Source organism: Hyperoodon ampullatus, assembly GCF_949752795.1.
Source record: "Hyperoodon ampullatus genome assembly, chromosome: 4".
In the NCBI taxonomy this organism is placed as follows: domain Eukaryota; kingdom Metazoa; phylum Chordata; class Mammalia; order Artiodactyla; family Ziphiidae; genus Hyperoodon; species Hyperoodon ampullatus.
Genome location: NC_136917.1, coordinates 33,359,863 through 33,378,296, shown reverse-complemented (window position 1 = coordinate 33,378,296; position 18,434 = coordinate 33,359,863).

The window sequence follows — 18,434 nt, the reverse complement described above, 5'->3', positions numbered from 1 at the left end:
CTTTCAGTCTGTATGTGTCCCTAGGTCTGAAGTGGGTCTCTTGTAGACAGCATATATATGGGTCTTGTTTTTCTATCCATTCAGCAAGTCTGTGTCTTTTGGTGGGAATATTTAATACATTTACATTTAAGGTAATTATTGATATGTATGTTCCTATTCCCATTTTCTTGTTTTGGGTTTGTTATTGTAGGTCTTTTCCATCTCATGTGTTTCTTGCCTAGAGACGTTCCTTTAGCATTTGTTGTAAAGCTGGTTTTGTGGTGCTGAACTCTCTCAGGTTTTGCTTGTCTGTAAAGTTTCTAATTTCTCCATTAAATCTGAATGAGATCCTTGCTGGGTAGAGTAATCTTGTCTGTAGGTTTTACTCCTTCATCACTTTAAATATGTCTTGCTGGTCCCTTCTGGCTTGCAGAGTTTCTGCTGAAAGTTCAGCTATTAACCTTATGGGGATTCCCTTGTGTGTTATTTGTTGTTTTTCCCTTGCTGCTTGTAATATTTTTTGTTTGTATTTAATTTTTGATAGTTTGATTAATATGTGTCTTGGCGAGTTTCTCCTTGGATTTATCCTGTTTGGCACTCTCTGTGCTTCCTGGAGTTGATTAACTATTTCCTTTCCCATGTTAAGGAAGTTTTTAAGTATAATCTCTTCAAATATTTTCTCAGTCCCTTTCTCTTCTTCTTCTTGGACCCCTATAATTCGAATGTTGGTGTGTTTAATTGTTGTCCCAGAGTTCTCTGTTACTGTCCTACGTTCTTTTCATTCTTTTTTCTTTATTCTGCTCTGCTGTAGTTATTTCCAGTATTTTAACTTCCAGGTCACTTATCCGTTCTTCTGCCTCAGTTATTCTGCTATTGATCCCTTCTAGAGAATTTTTTATTTCATTTATTGCGTTGTTCATCATTGTTTGGTTGCTCTTTAGTTCTTCTAGGTGTTTCTTAAAGATTTCTTGTGTTTTCACTATTTTCACGATTTTGGATAATCTTTAGTATCATTATCTGAATTCTTTCTCAGGTAGACTGCCTATTTCCGGTTCATCTGTTCAGTCTGGTGGGCTTTTACCTTGCTCCTTCATCTGCTGTGTGTTTCTCGGTTTTCTCATTTTGCTTATCTTACTGTGTTTGGGGTCTCCTTTTCTCAGGCTGCAGGTTAGTAGTTCCCGTTATTTTTGGTGTCTGTCCTCAGTGGCTAAGGTTGGTTCAGTGGGTTGTGTAGGCTTCCTAGTGGAGGGGAGTAGTTCCTGTGGTTTGTTGGATGAGTCTGGAACTTGTCTCTCTGGTGGGCACGTCCACGTCTGGTGGTGTGTTTTGGGGTGTCTGTGGCCTTATTATGATTTTAGACAGCCTCTCTGCTAATGTATGGAGTTGTGTTCCTGTCTTGCTAGTTGTTTGAAATAGGGTGTCCAGCACTGTAGCTTGCTGGTCGTTGAGTGAAGCTGGGTTTCGGAATTGAGATGGAGATCTATGGGAGATGTTCGCCATTTGATATTATGTGGAGTTGGGAGGTCTGTTGTGGACCAGTGTTCTGAAGTTGGCTCTCCCACCTCAGAGGAACAGCCCTGAATCCTAGCTGGAGCACCTAGAACCTTTCATCCACACGGCTGAGAATAAAAGGGAGAAAAAATAAGAAAGGAAGATAGAAAGAAAGAAGATAAAATAAAATAAATTTATTAAAATAAAATATTATTAAGAAGGAAATTTTTAAAAGTAAAAAAAAAAAAAAATGGACGGACAGAACCCTAAGACAAATGGTAAAGCAAAGCTATACAGACAGAATCACACACAGAAGCATACACATACACACTAACAAAAAGAGAAAAAGAGGAAAAAAATGTATATCTTTGCTCCCCAACTCCACCACCTCAATTTGGGATGATTCATTGTCTATTCAGGTATTCCACAGATGCAGTGTACATCAAGTTGATTGTGGAGATTTAATCCGCTGCTCCTTTGGCTCCTGGGAGAAATTGCCCATTGTCTTCTTTTTTCACACAGCTCCTGGGATTCAGAGTTCGATTTGGGCCTGCCACTGTGTGTAGGTCGCCTGAAGGCGTCTGTTCTTCGGTCAGACAGGACGGGCTTAAAGGAGCAGCTACTTTGGGGGCTCTGGCTCACTCAGGCCAAGGGGAGGGAGGGGCACGGAATGTGGGGCGAGCCTGCATCGGCAGAGGCTGGTGTGACGTTGCAACAGCCTGAGGCGTGCCGTGTGTTCTCCCGGGGAAGTTGTCCCTGGATGTCGGGACCCTGGTAGTGGCGGGCTGCACAGGCTCCCGGGAGGGATGGTGTGGAGAGTGACCTGTGCTTGTACACAGGCATCTTGGTGGCTGCAGCAGCCTTAGCGTCCCATGCCCATCTCTGGGGGTCCACCCTGATAGACGCTGCTCGCGCCCGTCTCTGGAGCTCCTTTAAGCAGCGTTGTTAATCCCCTCTTCTCGCTCACCAAGAAACAAAGAGGGAAGAAAAATTTCTTGCCTCTTCGGCAACTCCACACTTTTTCCCAGACTCCCTCCCAGCTAGCTCTGGTGCACTAGTCCCTTCAGGCTGTGTTTGCACTGCCAACCCCAGTCCTCTCCCTGGGATCCAACTGAAGGCCGAACGTCAGCTCCCAGCTCCCACCAGTCGCATCGGGTGAGCAGACAAGCCTCTCGGGCTAGTGAGTGCTGGTCGGTACCGTTCCTCTGTGTGGGAATGTCTCTGCTTTGCCCTCCCCACCCCTGTTGCTGCACTCTCCTCCATGGCTTTGAAGTTTCCCCCTCTGCCGCCCACAGTCTCCGCCCGGTAAGGGGCTTCCTAGTGTGTGGAAACCTTTCCTCTTTCACAGCTCTCTGCCACTGGTGCATGTGCCGTCCCTATTCTTTTGTCTCTGTGTTTTCTTTTTTCTTTTGGCCTACCCAAAAGAAAAAAGATGGTACGTGGGGGAGTTTCTGGCCTTTGGGGAGGTCTGAGGTCTTCTGCCAGTGTTCAGTAGGTGTTCTATAGGAGCAGTTCCAGATGCAGATGTATTTGTGATGTAGTTGTGGGGAGGAAGGCAATCTCCGTGTCTTACTCTTCATCTTGAAGCTCCTTCCTTTCTTTTTTTCTTCTTCTGGAACCCCTATAATTGGAATATTGGTACATTTAATGTTGTCCCAGAGGTCTCTGAAACTGTCCTCAATTCTTTTCATTCTCTTTTCTTTATTCTGCTCTGCAGCAGTAATTTCCACTATTTTATCTTCCAGGTCATTTATCCTTTCTTCTGGCTCATTTATGCTGCTATTGCTCCTTTCTTGGGAATTTTAAATTTCATTTATTGTGTTGTTCATCATTGTTTGTTTGCTCCTTCTACGTCCTTTTTAAACATTTCTTGTATTTTCTCCATTCTATTTCCAAGATTTTTGGATCATCTTTTCCATCATTACTCTGAATTTTTTTCAGGTAGGCTGCCTATTGCCTCTTCATTTGTTTGGTCTGGTGGGTTTTTACCTTGCTCCTTCATCTGCTGCATATTTCTGTCTTCTCATTTTGTTTAACTTACTGTGTTTTGTGTCTCTGTTTTGCAGGCTACAAGTTCGTAGTTCCCGTTGTTTTCGGTGTCTGCCCACAGTGGGTAAGTTTGGTTAAGGGGCTTGTGTAGGCTTCCTGGTAGAGAGGACTGGTGCCTGTGTTTTGGTGGGTGGGGCTGGATCTTTTCTTTCTGGTGGGCAGGGCCTTGTCCAGTGGTATATTTTGGGGTGTGTGTGAACTTAGTATGATTTTAGGCAGTCTGTCTGTTAATGGGTCAGGTTGTGTTCCTGTCTTGCTAGTTGTTTGGCATGGGGTGTCAAGCATTGGAGCTTGCTGGCCATTGAGTGGAGCTGGGTCTTAGGGTTGAGACAGAGATCTCTGGGAGAGCACTCTCCGATTGATGTTACATGGGACTGGGAGGTATCTGGTGGTCCAGTGTACTGAACTCAGCTCTCCCACTTCAGAGGCTCAGGCCTGACAGCAGGCTGGAGCAACAAGACCCTGTCAGCCACACGGCCGGGTACATGGGGAGTTTCTTGCCCTTTGGGAAGTCTGAGGTTTTTGCCAGCGTTTAGTAGGTGTTCTGTACTTCTTCCACATGTAGATGTATTTGCGGTGTATTGGTGCGGAGGAAGGTAATCTCCACGTCTTATTCCTCTGCCATCTCTATTGGATATCTATCTTATATTTTTAAAGATCTTAGTTGCACTGATTGTTTTTCGTCTGTCTTTTTAGACTTTTTCATTTTTTTCCACTGTGATCTTTGTTATTTCCTTCATTTTAGTAACTTTGGCATTTGCTTTTTCTTCTTTTTCTAGTTCCTTGATATGTAAATTTAGGTTTCTTGAGATCTTTTTTGTTTCTTAATTTATCACTATCACTATGAACTTCCCTCTTGGAAATGCTTTTGCTGCATCCTGTAAGGTTCAGTATGTTGCACAATAGTCCCCCTTTATCTGCAGTTTTGCTTTTTACCATTTCAATTACCTGCAGTCAACTGTGGTCTGAAAATGTTAAATGGACAATTATAGAAATAAACATTTTTAAAATGCTTTAAACAGTTTTTAAAATAAAGCTCTGGGCCGGAGGAAGATGGCGGAAGAGTAAGACGCGGAGATCACCTTCCTCCCCACAGATACATCAGAAATTCATCTACACGTGGAACAACTCCAACAGAACACCTACTGAACGCTGACAGAAGACCTCAGACCCCCCAAAAGGCAAGAAACTTCCCACATACCTGGGTAGGTCAAAAGAAAAAAAAGAATAAACAGAGACAATAGGATATGGACGGGACCTGCACCAGTGGGAGGGAGCCGTGAAGGAGGGAAGGTTTCTACACACTACAAGCCCCTTCGCAGGCGGAGACTGCAGGTGGCGGAGGGGGAAAGCTTCGGAGTAGTGGAGGAGAGCACAGCAACAGGGGTGCGGAGGGCAAAGCGGAGAGATTCTGGCACAGAGGATCGGTGCCCTCAGGCACACACCAGCCCGAGAGGCTTGTCTGCTCGGCCGCCGGGGCGGGCGGGGCTGGGAGCTGAGGCTCGGGTATCAGCTTTCAGTCGGAGCGCAGGGAGAGGACTGGGGCTGGCGGCAGGAAGAGAGCCTGAAGGAGTTAGTGCACCACGGCTAGCCCGGAGGGAGTCCGGGGAAAGGGTCTGGAGCTACCGGAGAGGCAAGAGACTTTTTTCCCTTTTGTTGCCTGGTGCACGAGGAGAGGGCATTAAGAGGGCTGCTTGGGGAGGCGCCGGAGACAGGCGCGAGCCGCGGGTAAGGCGCGGACCTCGGAGACGGGCGTGGGACGCTGGGGCTGCTGCTGCTGCCACCGCCGCCGGCCGCTGCCACCGCCGCCGGCCGCCGCCGTGGGGCCTGTGTGCGAGCGCGGGTCACTGTCCTGCCGGGGTCCCGGGACCCGGGGACGGCTTTCCCGGGAGGGCGCACGGAGCGCCATGGGCTGCTGCAACGTCACGCCGGACTCTGCCGCCGCAGGCCCGCCCCACACTGCGCGCCCCTCCCTCCCCTCTGCCTGAGTGAGCCAGAGCCCCCGAATCAGCGGCTCCTTTAAACCCGTCCTGAGCGAAGAACGGATGCCCTCCGGCGACCTACGCGCAGAGGCGGGGCCAGGTCCAAGGCTGAGACCCGGGAGTTGTGAGAGCAGAGACAGGGAAATCTCTCTGTGCAGCCTCGGAGGCAGAGGATTAAAGCTCCACGGTCCATTTGATGTGCCCTGCGTCTGTGGAGTGCATGAATGGACAGCGAATCATCCCAAATTGAGGAAGTGGACTTTGAGGACAAGATTTAAGACTTTCCCCCCTTTTTCCTCTTTTTACAACGAATTATCCCAAATTAAGGAGGTGGACTTAGCAAGATTTCAGACTTCTCGCCCTTTTCCTCTTTTTACAACGAATTATCCCAAATTGAGGAGGTGGACTTGGAGAGCAAGATTTTTGATTTTTCCCCCTGCTCTCTTTTTGTGAATGTGTATGTGTAATCTTCTGTGTAAGATTCTCTCTGTATAGCTTTGCTTCCACCATATGTCCCAGGGTTCTATCGGTCCGTGTTTTTTTTCAATAATTACTTTTTAATTTTAATAACGCTACTATATTTCATACTTTATTCTATTTTACTTTACCTGCTCTTTCTTTTTTTCCTACCTTCCCTTCCTCCCTCCCTCCCTCCGCTCCTCCTTTCCTTCTTTCTTTTTCTTTCCTCCATCCCTCCCTCCCACCCTTCTTCTTTCCACTTTCTTTTTCTTTCCTTCCTCCCTCCCTCCCTCCTGTCTTTCTTTCTTTCTTTCTTTCCTTCCTCCCTCCCTCCCTTCTTCCATTCACTCTTCCTTTTGCTTTCATTCCTCCCTCCCTCCCTCCTTTCTTTCCTTCTTTCTTTCCATCCTTCCTCCCTCCCTCCTTTCTCTCTTTCTTCCTTCCTTCCTTCCTTTCTTCCCTTCTTCCTTTCTTTCCCTCTCTCTTTCTTTCTTCTACTAATTCTTTCTTTCTACTTTTTCTCACTGTTATTCTGAGCCGGGTGGATGAAAGGTTCTTGGTGCTGCAGCCAGGAGTCAGTGCTGTGCCTCTGAAGTGGGAGAGCCAACTTCAGGACACGGGTCCACAAGAGACCTCCCAGGTCCACATAATATCAAGCAGCAAAAATCTCCCAGGGATCTCCATCTCAACACCAGCACCCAGCTTCAGTCAACGACCAGCAAGCTACAGTGCTGGTCACCCTATGCCAAGCAACTAGCAAGGCAGGAACACAACCCCACCCATTAGCAGAGAGGCTACCTAAAAACATAATAAGGCCACAGGCACCCCAAAACACACCACCAGACGTGGACCTGTCCACCAGAAAGACAAGATCGAGCCTCAACCACCAGAACACAGGCATTAGTCCCCCCCACCAGGAAGCCTACACAACCTACTGAAACAACCTTAGCCACGGGGGACAGACACCAAAAACAACGGGAACTACGAATCTGCAGCCTGCAAAAAGGAGACCCCAAACACAGTAACATAAGCAAAATGAGAAAGCAGAAAAACACACAGAAGGTGAAGGAGCAAGATAAAAACACACCAGACCTAACAAATGAAGAGGTAATAGGCAGTCTACCTGAAAAAGAATTCAGAATAATGATAGTAAAGCTGATCCAAGATTCTATTTCCAAGATCCAAAATCTTGGAAATAGAATAGACAATATGCAAGAAACAGTTAACAAGGACCTAGAAGAACTAAAAATGAATCAAGCATCGATTAAAAACACAATAAATGAAATGAAAAATACTCTAGATGGGATCAATAGCAGAATAACTGAGGCAGAAGAACGGATAAGTGAGGTGGAAGATAAAATAGTGGAAATAACTAATGCAGAGCAAAATAAAGAAAAAAGAATGAAAAGAACAGAGGACAGTCTCAGAGACCTCTGGGACAACATTAAACGCACCAACATTCGAATTATAGGGGTTCCAGAAGAAGAAGAGAAAAAGAAAGGGACTGAGAAAATATTTGAAGAGATTATAGTTGAAAACTTCCCTAATATGGGAAAGGAAATAGTTAATCAAGTCCAGGAGGCACAGAGAGTCCCATACAGAATAAATCCAAGGAGAAATACGCCAAGACACATATTAATCAAACTGTCAAAAATTAAACACAAAGAAATCATATTAAAAGCAGCAAGGGAAAAACAACAAATAACACACAAGGGAATCCCCATCAGGTTAACAGCTGATCTCTCAGCAGAAACTCTACAAGCCAGAAGGGAGTGGCAGGACATAATTAAAGTGATGAAGGAGAGAAACCTGCAACCAAGATTACTCTACCCAGCAAGGATCTCATTCAGATTTGATGGAGAAATTAAAACCTTTACAGACAAGCAAAAGCTGAGAGAGTTCAGCATCACCAAACCAGCTTTACAACAAATGCTAAAGGAACTTCACTAGGCAAGAAACACAACAGAAGGACTATACCTACAATAACGAACCCAAAGCCATTAAGGAAATGGGAATAGGAACATACATATCAATAATTACCTTAAATGTAAATGGACTAAATGCTCCCACCAAAAGACACAGAGTGGCTGAATGGATACAAAAACAAGACCCATATATATGCTGTCTACAAGAGACCCACTTCAGACCTAGAGACACATACAGATTGAAAGTAAGGGGATGGAAAAAGATATTCCATGCAAGTGGAAATCAAAAGAAAGCTGGAGTAGCAATTCTTAGACAAAATAGACTTTAAAATAAAGACTATTAGAAGAGACAAAGAAGGACACTACATAACGATAAAGGGATCCATCCAAGAAGAAGATATAACAATTGTAAATATTTATGCACCCAACATAGGAGCACCTCAATACATAAGGCAAATACTAACAGCCATAAAAGGGGAAATCGACAGTAACACAATCATAGTAGGGGACTTTAACACCCCACTTTCACCAATGGACAGATCATCCAAAATGAAAATAAATAAGGAAACACAAGCTTTAAATGATACATTAAACAAGATGGACTTAGTTGATATTTATAGGACATTCCATCCAAAAACAACAGAATACACATTTTTCTCAAGTGCTCATGGAACATTCTCCAGGATAGATCATATCTTGGGTCACAAATCAAGCCTTGGTAAATTTAAGAAAATTGAAATTGTATCAAGTATCTTTTCCGACCACAATGCTATGAGACTAGACATCAATTACAGGAAAAGACCTGTAAAAAATACAAACACATGGAGGCTAAACAATACACTACTCAATAACGAAGTGATCACTGAAGAAATCAAAGAGGAAATTAAAAAATACCTACAAACAAATAACAATGGAGACACGACGACCCAAAACCTATGGGACGCAGCAAAAGCAGCTCTAAGGGGGAAGTTTATAGCAATACAATCCCACCTTAAGAAACAGGAAACATTTCGAGTAAACAACCTGACCCTGCACCTAAAGCAATTAGAGAAAGAAGAACAAAAAAACCCCAAAGTTAGCAGAAGGAAAGAAATCATAAAGATCAGATCAGAAATAAATGAAAAAGAAATGAAGGAAATGATAGCAAAGATCAACCAAACTAAAAGCTGGTTCTTTGAGAAGATAAACAAAATTGACAAACCATTAGCCAGACTCATCAAGAAAAGAAGGGAGAAGACTCAAATCAATAGAATTAGAAATGAAAAAGGAGAAGTAACAACTGACACTGCAGAAATACAAAAGATCATGAGAGATTACTATAAGCAACTCTATGCCAATAAAATGGACAACCTGGAAGAAATGGACAAATTCTTAGAAATGCACAACCTGTCAAGACTGACTCAGGAAGAAATAGAAAATATGAATAGACCAATCACAAGCACTGAAATTGAAACTGTGATTAAAAATCTTCCATCAAACAAAAGCCCAGGACCAGATGGCTTCACAGGCGAATTCTATCAAACATTTAGAGAAGAGCTAACACCCATCCTTCTCAAACTCTTCCAAACAATATCAGAGGAAGGAACACTCCCAAACTCATTCTACAAGGCCACCATCACCTTGATACCAAAACCAGGCAAGGATGTCACAAAGAAAGAAAACTACAGGCCAATATCACTGATGAACATAGATGCAAAACTCCTCAACAAAATACTAGCAATCAGAATCCAACAGCATATTATAAGGATGATATACCATGATCAAGTGGGGTTTATTCCAGGAATGCAAGGATTCTTCAATATACGCAAATCAATCAATGTGATACACCATATTAACAAGTTGAAGGAGAAAAACCATATGATCATCTCAATAGATGCAGAGAAAGCTTTTGACAAAATTCAACACCCATTTATGATAAAAACCCTGCAGAAAGTAGGCATAGAGGGAACTTTCCTCAACATAATAAAGGCCATATATGACAAACCCACAGCCAACATTGTCCTCAATGGTGAAAAACTGAAACCATTTCCACTAAGATCAGGAACAAGACAAGGCTGCCCACTCTCACCACTCTTAGTCAACATAGTTTTGGAAGTTTTAGCCACAGCAATCAGAGAAGAAAAGGAAATAAAAGGAATCCAAATTGGAAAAGAAGAAGTAAAGCTGTCACTGTTTGCAGATGACATGATACTATACATAGAGAATCCTAAAGATGCTACCGAAAAACTACTAGAGCTAATCAATGAATTTGGTAAAGTAGCAGGATACAAAATTAATGTACAGAAATCTCTGGCATTCCTGTACACTAATGATGAAAAATCTGAAAATGAAATCAAGAAAACACTCCCATTTACCATTGCAACAAAAAGAATAAAATATCTAGGAATAAACCTACCTAAGGAGACAAAAGACCTGTATGCAGAAAATTATAAGACACTGATGAAAGAAATTAAAGATGATACAAATAGATGGAGAGATATACCATGCTCCTGGATTGGAAGAATCAATATTGTGAAAATGACTCTACTACACAAAGCAATATACAGATTTAATGCAATCCCTATCAAACTACCACTGACATTTTTCACAAAACTAGAAAAAAATTTTCACAATTTGTATGGAAACACAAAATACCCCGAATACCCAAAGCAATTTAAGAGGGAAAAATGGAGCTGGAGGAATCAGGCTTCCTGACTTCAGAGTATACTAAAAAGCTACAGTAATTAAGACAGTATGGTGCTGGCACAAAAACAGAAATATAGATCAATGGAACAGGACAGAAAGCCCAGAGATAAATCCACGCACATATGGTCACCTTATCTTTGATAAAGGAGGTAAGAATATACAGTGGAGAAAAGACACCCTCTTCTGTAAGTGGTGCTGGGAAAACTGGACAGCTACAGGTAAAAGTACAAAATTAGAACACTCCGTAACACCATATACAAAAATAAACTCAAAATGGAATAAAGACCTAAATGTAATGCATACACTGTCAAACACTTAGAGGAAAACATAGGCAGAACAATCTATGACATTATCACAGCAAGATCCTTTTTGACCCACTCCTAGAGTAATGGAAATAAAAACAAAAACAAATGGGACCTAATAAACTTAAAACCTTTTGAACATCAAAGAAAACCATAAACAAGGCCAAAAGACAACCCTCAGAATGGGAGAAAATATTTGCAAATGAAGCAACTGACAAAGGATTAATCTCCAAAATTTATAAACAGCTCATGCAGCTCAATAGCAAAAAAACAAACAACCCAGTCCAAAAATGGGCAGAAGACTTAAATAGGCATTTCTCCAAAGAAGATATACAGACTGCCAACAAACACATGAAAGAATGCTCAACATCATTAATCATTAGAGAAATGCAAATCAAAACTACAATGAGATATCATCTCACACCAGTCAGAATGGCCATCATCAAGAAATCTAGAAACAATAAATGCTGGAGAGGGTGTGGAGAAAAGGGAACACTCTTGCACTGCTGGTGGGAATGTGAATTGGTACAGCCACTATGGAGAACAGTATGGAGGTTCCTTAAAAAACTAAAAATAGAACTACCATATGACCCAGCAATCCCACTACTAGGCATATACCCTGAGAAAACCATAATTCAAAAAGAGACATGTACCAAAATGTTCATTGCAGCTCTATTCACAATAGCCCAGAGCTGGAAACAACCTAAGTGTCCATCATCGGATGAATGGATAAAGAACATGTGGCACATATATACAATGGAATATTACTCAGCCATAAAAAGAAATGAAACTGAGCTATTTGTAATGAGGTGGATACACCTAGAGTCTGTCATACAGAGTGAAGTAAGTCAGAAAGAGAAAGACAAATACCGTATGCTAACACATATATATGGAATTAAAAAAAAATGTCATGAAGAACCTAGGGGTAAAACGGGAATAAAGACACAGACCTACTTGAGAATGGACTTGAGGATATGGGGAGGGGGAAGGGTAAGCTGTGACAAAGCGAAAGAGAGGCATGGACATATATACACTACCAAACGTAAGGTAGATAGATAGTGGGAAGCAGCTGCAGAGCACCGGGAGATCAGCTCGGTGCTTTGTGACCGCCTGGAGGGGTGGGATGGGGAGGGTGGGAGGGAGGGAGATGCATGAGGGAAGGGATGTGGGAACAGATATATATGTATGACTGATTCACTTTGTTATAAAGCAGAAACTAATTAAAAAAAATAAAATAATAAAATAAAATAAAATAAAAATAAAGCTTTGACTTGTGCATTGTCCTGAGGAGCGTGATAAAACTTGGTGCCATCCTGCTCCATCTTGCCTGTGATATGAATCATCCCTTTGTCCGTTGTATACACACTATGTGTGCATGTGTATGTATAGGCAAAAACATAATATATGTGGGGTTAATTACTATTCATGGTTTCAGGCATCCACTCAGTGTCTTGGCATGTATCCCTCACAGATAATGGGGTTCTACTCTATTTCCATTTCATTTGTCTCAAGGTACTTTTTTAAATTTCTCTTTTCATTTCTTTAACCTATTGGTTGTTCAGTATCATTTTTAATCTCCACATGTGAATTTTCCAGTTATCTTCTCATAATCGATTTCTAGTTGTACTGCATTGTGGTCGGGAAAGATGCTTAATATGACATTAATCTTCTTAAATTTATTAACACTTGTTTTGTGGCCTAACATATGCTGTCTCCTGGAGAATGTTCCATGTGCCCTTGAGAAGATTGTGTATTCTGTTGCTTTTGGATGGAATGACTGGCCTAATGTGTCACTGGGGGCCAGTGTTATTTTTTTAACATCTTTATTGGAGTATAATTGCATTACAATGGTGTGTTAGTTTCTGCTTTATAACAAAGTGAATCAGTTATACATATACATATGTTCTGATATCCAGTCCCTCTTGTGCCTCCCTCCCTCCCACCCTCCCTATCCTACCTGTGTATGTGGTCATAAAGCACCAAGCTGATCTCCCTGTGCTATGCATCTGCTTCCCACTAGTTATCTATTTTACGTTTGGTAGTGTATATATGTCCATGCCACTGTCTCACTTTGTCACAGCTTACCCTTCCCCCTCCCCATATCCTCAAGTCCATTCTCTAGTAGGTCTGTGTCTTTATGGCCATCTTGCTGTAGATTCTTCATGATCTTTTTTTTTCTTAGATTCCATATATATGTGTTTGCATATGGTATTTATTTTTCTCTTTCTGATTTACTTCACTCTGTATGACAGACCCTATATCCATCCGCCCCACTACAAATAACTCAATTTCATTCCTTTTTATGGCTAATATTCCATTGTATATATGTGCTATATCTTCTTTATCCATTCATCTGTTAATGGACACTTATGTTGCTTCCATGTCCTGTCTAATGTAAATAGAGCTGCAATGAACATTTTGGTACATGGCTCTTTTTGAATTATGGTTTTCTCAGGATATATGTCCAGTAGTGGGATTGCTGGGTCATATGGTAGTTCTATTTGTAGTTTAAGGAACCTCCATACTGTTCTCCATAGTGACTGTATCAATTCACATTCTCACCAACAGTGCAAGAGTGTTCCCTTTCCCCCACAACCTCTCCAGCCTTTATTGTTTCTAGATATTTTGATGATGGCCATTCTTACAGGTATGAGATGATATCTCATTGTAGTTTTGATTTCATTTCTCTAATGATTAATGATGTTGAGCATTCTTTCATGTGTTTGTTGGAAATCTGTATATCTTCTTTGGAGAAATGTCTATTTAGGTCTTCTGCCCATTTTTGGATTGGGTTGGTCGTTGTTTTGGTATTGAGCTGCTTCTAAATTTTGGAGATTAATCCTTTGTCAGTTGCTTCATTTGCAAATATTTTCTCCCATTCTGAGGGTTGTCTTTTGGCCTTGTTTATGGTTTTCTTTGATGTTCAAAAGGTTTTAAGTTTATTAGGTCCCATTTGTTTTTGTTTTTATTTCCATTACTCTAGGAGTGGGTCAAAAAGGATCTTGCTGTGATAATGTCATAGATTGTTCTGCCTATGTTTTCCTCTAAGTGTTTGACAGTGTATGCATTACATTTAGGTCTTTATTCCATTTTGAGTTTATTTTTGTATATGGTGTTACGGAGTGTTCTAATTTTGTACTTTTACCTGTAGCTGTCCAGTTTTCCCAGCACCACTTACAGAAGAGGGTGTCTTTTCTCCACTGTATATTCTTACCTCCTTTATCAAAGATAAGGTGACCATATGTGCGTGGATTTATCTCTGGGCTTTCTGTCCTGTTCCATTGATCTATATTTCTGTTTTTGTGCCAGTACCATACTGTCTTAATTACTGTAGCTTTTTAGTATACTCTGAAGTCAGGAAGCCTGATTCCTCCAGCTCCATTTTTCCCTCTTAAATTGCTTTGGGTATTCGGGGTATTTTGTGTTTCCATACAAATTGTGAAAATTTTTTTCTAGTTTTGTGAAAAATGTCAGTGGTAGTTTGATAGGGATTGCATTAAATCTGTATATTGCTTTGTGTAGTAGAGTCATTTTCACAATGTTGATTCTTCCTATCCAATAACATGGTATATCTCTCCATCTATTTGTATCATCTTTAATTTCTTTCATCAGTGTCTTATAATTTTCTGCATACAGGTCTTTTGTCTCCTTAGGTAGGTTTATTCCTAGATATGTTATTATTTTTGTTTCAACGGCAAATGGGAGTGTTTTCTTAATTTCCCTTTCAGATTTTTCATCAGTGTATAGGAATGCCAGAGATCTCTGTGCATTAATTTTGTATCCTGCTACTTTACCAAATTCATTGATTAGTTCTAGTAGTTTACTGGTAGCGTCTTTAGGATTCTCTATGTATAGTATCATGTCATCTGAAAACAATGACAGCTTTACTTCTTCTTTTCCAATTTGGATTCCTTTTATTTCTTTTCTTTTTTTTTCATCTTTATTGGAGTATAATTGCTTTACAGTGGTGTGTTGGTTTCTGCTTTATAACCAAGTGAATCAGCTATACATATACATATGTTTCCATATCTCTACCCTCTTGCGTCTCCCTCCCTCCCACCCTCCATATCATACCCCTCTACGTGTTCACAAACCACCGAGCTGATCTCCCTGTGCTATGCGCCTTCTTCCCACTAGCTATCTATTTCACGTTTAGTAGTGTATATATGTCCATGCCACTCTCTCAGTTTGTCACAGCTTAACCCTCCCCCTCCCAATATCCTCAAGTCGTTTCTCTAGTAAGTCTGTGTCTTTCTTCCAATCTTACCCCTAGGTTCTTCATGATATATATATATTTTAGATTCTGTACATATGTGTTAGCATATGGTATTTGTCTTTCTCTTTCTGACTTACTTCACTCTATGTGACAGACTCTAGGTCCATCCACCTCACTACAAATAACTCAATTTTGTTTCTTTTTATGGCTGAGTAATATTCCATTTTATATATATGCCACATCTTCTTTATCCATTCATTCGATGATGGATACTTAGGTTGCTTCTATCTCCTGGTTATTCTAAATAGAGCTGCACTGAACATTTTGGTACATGACTCTTTTTGAATTATAGTTTTCTTATGGCATATGCTCAGTAGTGGGATTGTTAGGACATATGTGAATTCTATTTGTAGTTTTTTAAGGAGCCTCCATACTGTTCTCCATAGTGGCTGTACCAATTCAATTCCCACCAGAAGTGCACGATTGTTCCCTTTTCTCCACACCCTCTCCTGCATTTATTATTTCTAGAGTTTTTGATGATGGCCATTCTGACCAGTGTGAGATGATATCTCATTGCACTTTTGATTTGTATTTCTCTAATTATCAGTGATGTTGAGCATTCTTTCATGTGTTTGTTGGCAATCTGTATATCTTCTTTGGAGAAATGTCTGTTTAGGTCCTCTGCCTATTTTTGGATTGGGTTGTTTGTTTTTTTTGACATTGCGCTGCCTGAGCTGCTTGGAAGTTTTGGAGATTAATCCTTTGACCGTTGCTTCATTTGCAAATATTTTCTCCCACTCTGGCGGTTGTGCTTTGGTCTTGTTTATGGTTTCCTTTGCTGTGCAAAAGCTTTTAAGTTTCATTAGGTCCCATTTGTTTATTTTTGTTCTTATTTCCGTTTCTCTAGGAAGTGGTACTAAAAGGATCTTGCTGTGATTTATATCATAGAGTTTTCTGCCTATGTTTTCCTCTAAGAGTTTGATAGTTTCTGGCCTTACATTTAGGTCTTTAATCCATCTTGAGCTTATTTTTGTGTATGGTGTTAGGGAGTATTCTAAACTCATACTTTTACATGTACCTGTCCAGCTTTCCCAGCACCACTTATTGAAGAGGCTGTCCTTTCTCACTATATATTCTTGCCTCCTTTATCAAAGATAAGTTGACCATATTTGTGTGGGTTTATCTCTGGGCTTTCTCTCCTGTTCCATTGATTTATATTTCTTTTTTTGTGCCAGTACCATACTGTCATGAATACTGTAGCTTTGTAGTATAGTCTGAAGTCAGGGAGCCTGATTCCTCCAGCTCCGCTTTCGTTCTCATGATTGCTTTGTCTCTTTGGGGTCTTTTGTGTTTCCAGACAAAGTGTGAAATTTTTTTTCTAGTTCTGTGAAAAATGCCAGTGGTAGTTTGATAGGGATTGCATTGAATCTGTAGATTGCTTTGGGTAGTAGAGTCATTTTCACACTGTTGATTCTTCCAATCCAAAAACATGGTATTGCTCTCCATCTATTTATATCATCTTTAATTCCTTTCATCAGTGTCTTATAATTTTCTTCATACAGGTCTTTTGTCTCCTCAGGTAGGTTTATTCCTAGATATTTTATTCTTTCTGTTGCAATGGTAAATGGGAGTGTTTACTTAATTTCACTTTCAGATTTTTCATCATTAGTGTATAGGTATGCCAGAGATTACTGTGCATTAATTTTGTATCCTGCTACTTTACCAAATTCATTGATTAGCTCTAGTAGTTTTCTGGTAGCATCCTTAGGATTCTCTATGTATAGTATCATGTCATCTGCAAACAGTGACAGCTTTACTTCTTCTTTTCTGATTTGGATTCCTTTTATTTCCTTTTCTTCTCTGATTGCTGTGACTAAAACTTCCAGAACTATGTTGAATAATAGTGCTGAGGGGCTTCCCTGGTGACACAGTGGTTGAGAGTCCGCCCGCCAATGCAGTGGACACGGGTTCGTGCTCTGGTCTGGGAAGATGGCACATGCCGTGCAGCGGCTGGGCCCGTGAGCCACGGCCCCTGAGCCTGCGCATCCGGAGCCTGTGCTCTGCAACGGGAGAGGCCACAACAGTGAGAGGCCCACGTACGGCAAAAAAATAATAATAATAAAAATATTAATAGTGGTGAGAGTGCGCAACCTTGTCTTTTTCCTTATCTTATTGGAAATGGTTTCAGTTATTCAACGTTGATGACGATGTTGCCTGTGGGTTTGTCATATATGGCCATTATTTTGTTGAGGAAAGTTCCCTCTGTGCCTACTTTCTGCAGGGTTTTTATCATAAATGTGTGTTGAATTTTGTCGGAAGCTTTCTCTGCCTTGATTGAGATGATCATATGGGTTTTTCTCCTTCAGTTTGTTAATACGGTGTATCACATTGATTGATTTGCATATATTGAAGAATCCTTGCATTCCTGGAATAAACCCCACTTGATCATGGTGTATCATCCTTTTAATGTGCTGTTGGCTTCTGTTTGCTAGTATTTTGTTGAAGATTTTTGCATCTATGTTCATCAGTGATATTGGCCTGTAGTTTTCTTTATGACATCTTTGTCTGGTTTTTGTATCAGGGTGATGGTGGCATTGTAGAATGCGTTTGGGAGTGTTTCTCCCTCTGCTATATTTTGAAAGAGTTGGAGAGGGATAGGTGTTAGCTGTTCTTTAAATGTTTGATAGAATTCACCTGTGAAGCCATCTGGTCATGGGCTTTTGTTTGTTGGAAGATTTTTTTTTTTTTTTTTTGCTTTACGCGGGCCTCTCACTCTTGTGGCCTCTCCTGTTGCAGAGCACAGTCTCCGGATGCACAGGCTCAGCGGCCATGGCTCACGGGCCTAGCTGCTCCATGGCATGTGGGATCTTCGCGGACTTGGGTAAGAAGCAGTGTCCGCTGCATCTGCAGGCGGACTCTCAACCACTGCGCCACCAGTGAAGCCCTTTTGGAAGATTTTTAATCACAGTTCCAATTTCAGTGCTTGTGATTGGTCTGTTCATATTTTCTATTTCTTCCTGGTTCAGTCTCAGCAGGTTTTGCATTTCTAAGAATTTGTCCATTTCTTCCAAGTTGTCCATTTTTTGTCATAGAGTTGATTGTAGTAATCTCTCATGATCTTTGTATTTCTGTAGTGTCAGTTGTTACTGCTTTTTCTTTTTAATTCTATTGATTTGAGTCTTCTCTCTTTTTTTCTTCATGAATCTGGCTAATGGTTTATCAATTTTGTTTATCTTCTCAAAGAACCAGCTTTTAGTTTTATTGATCTTTGCTATCGTTGCCTTCATTTGTTTTCATTTTTTTCTGGTCTGATGTTTATGATTTCTTTCCTTCTACTAACTTTGGG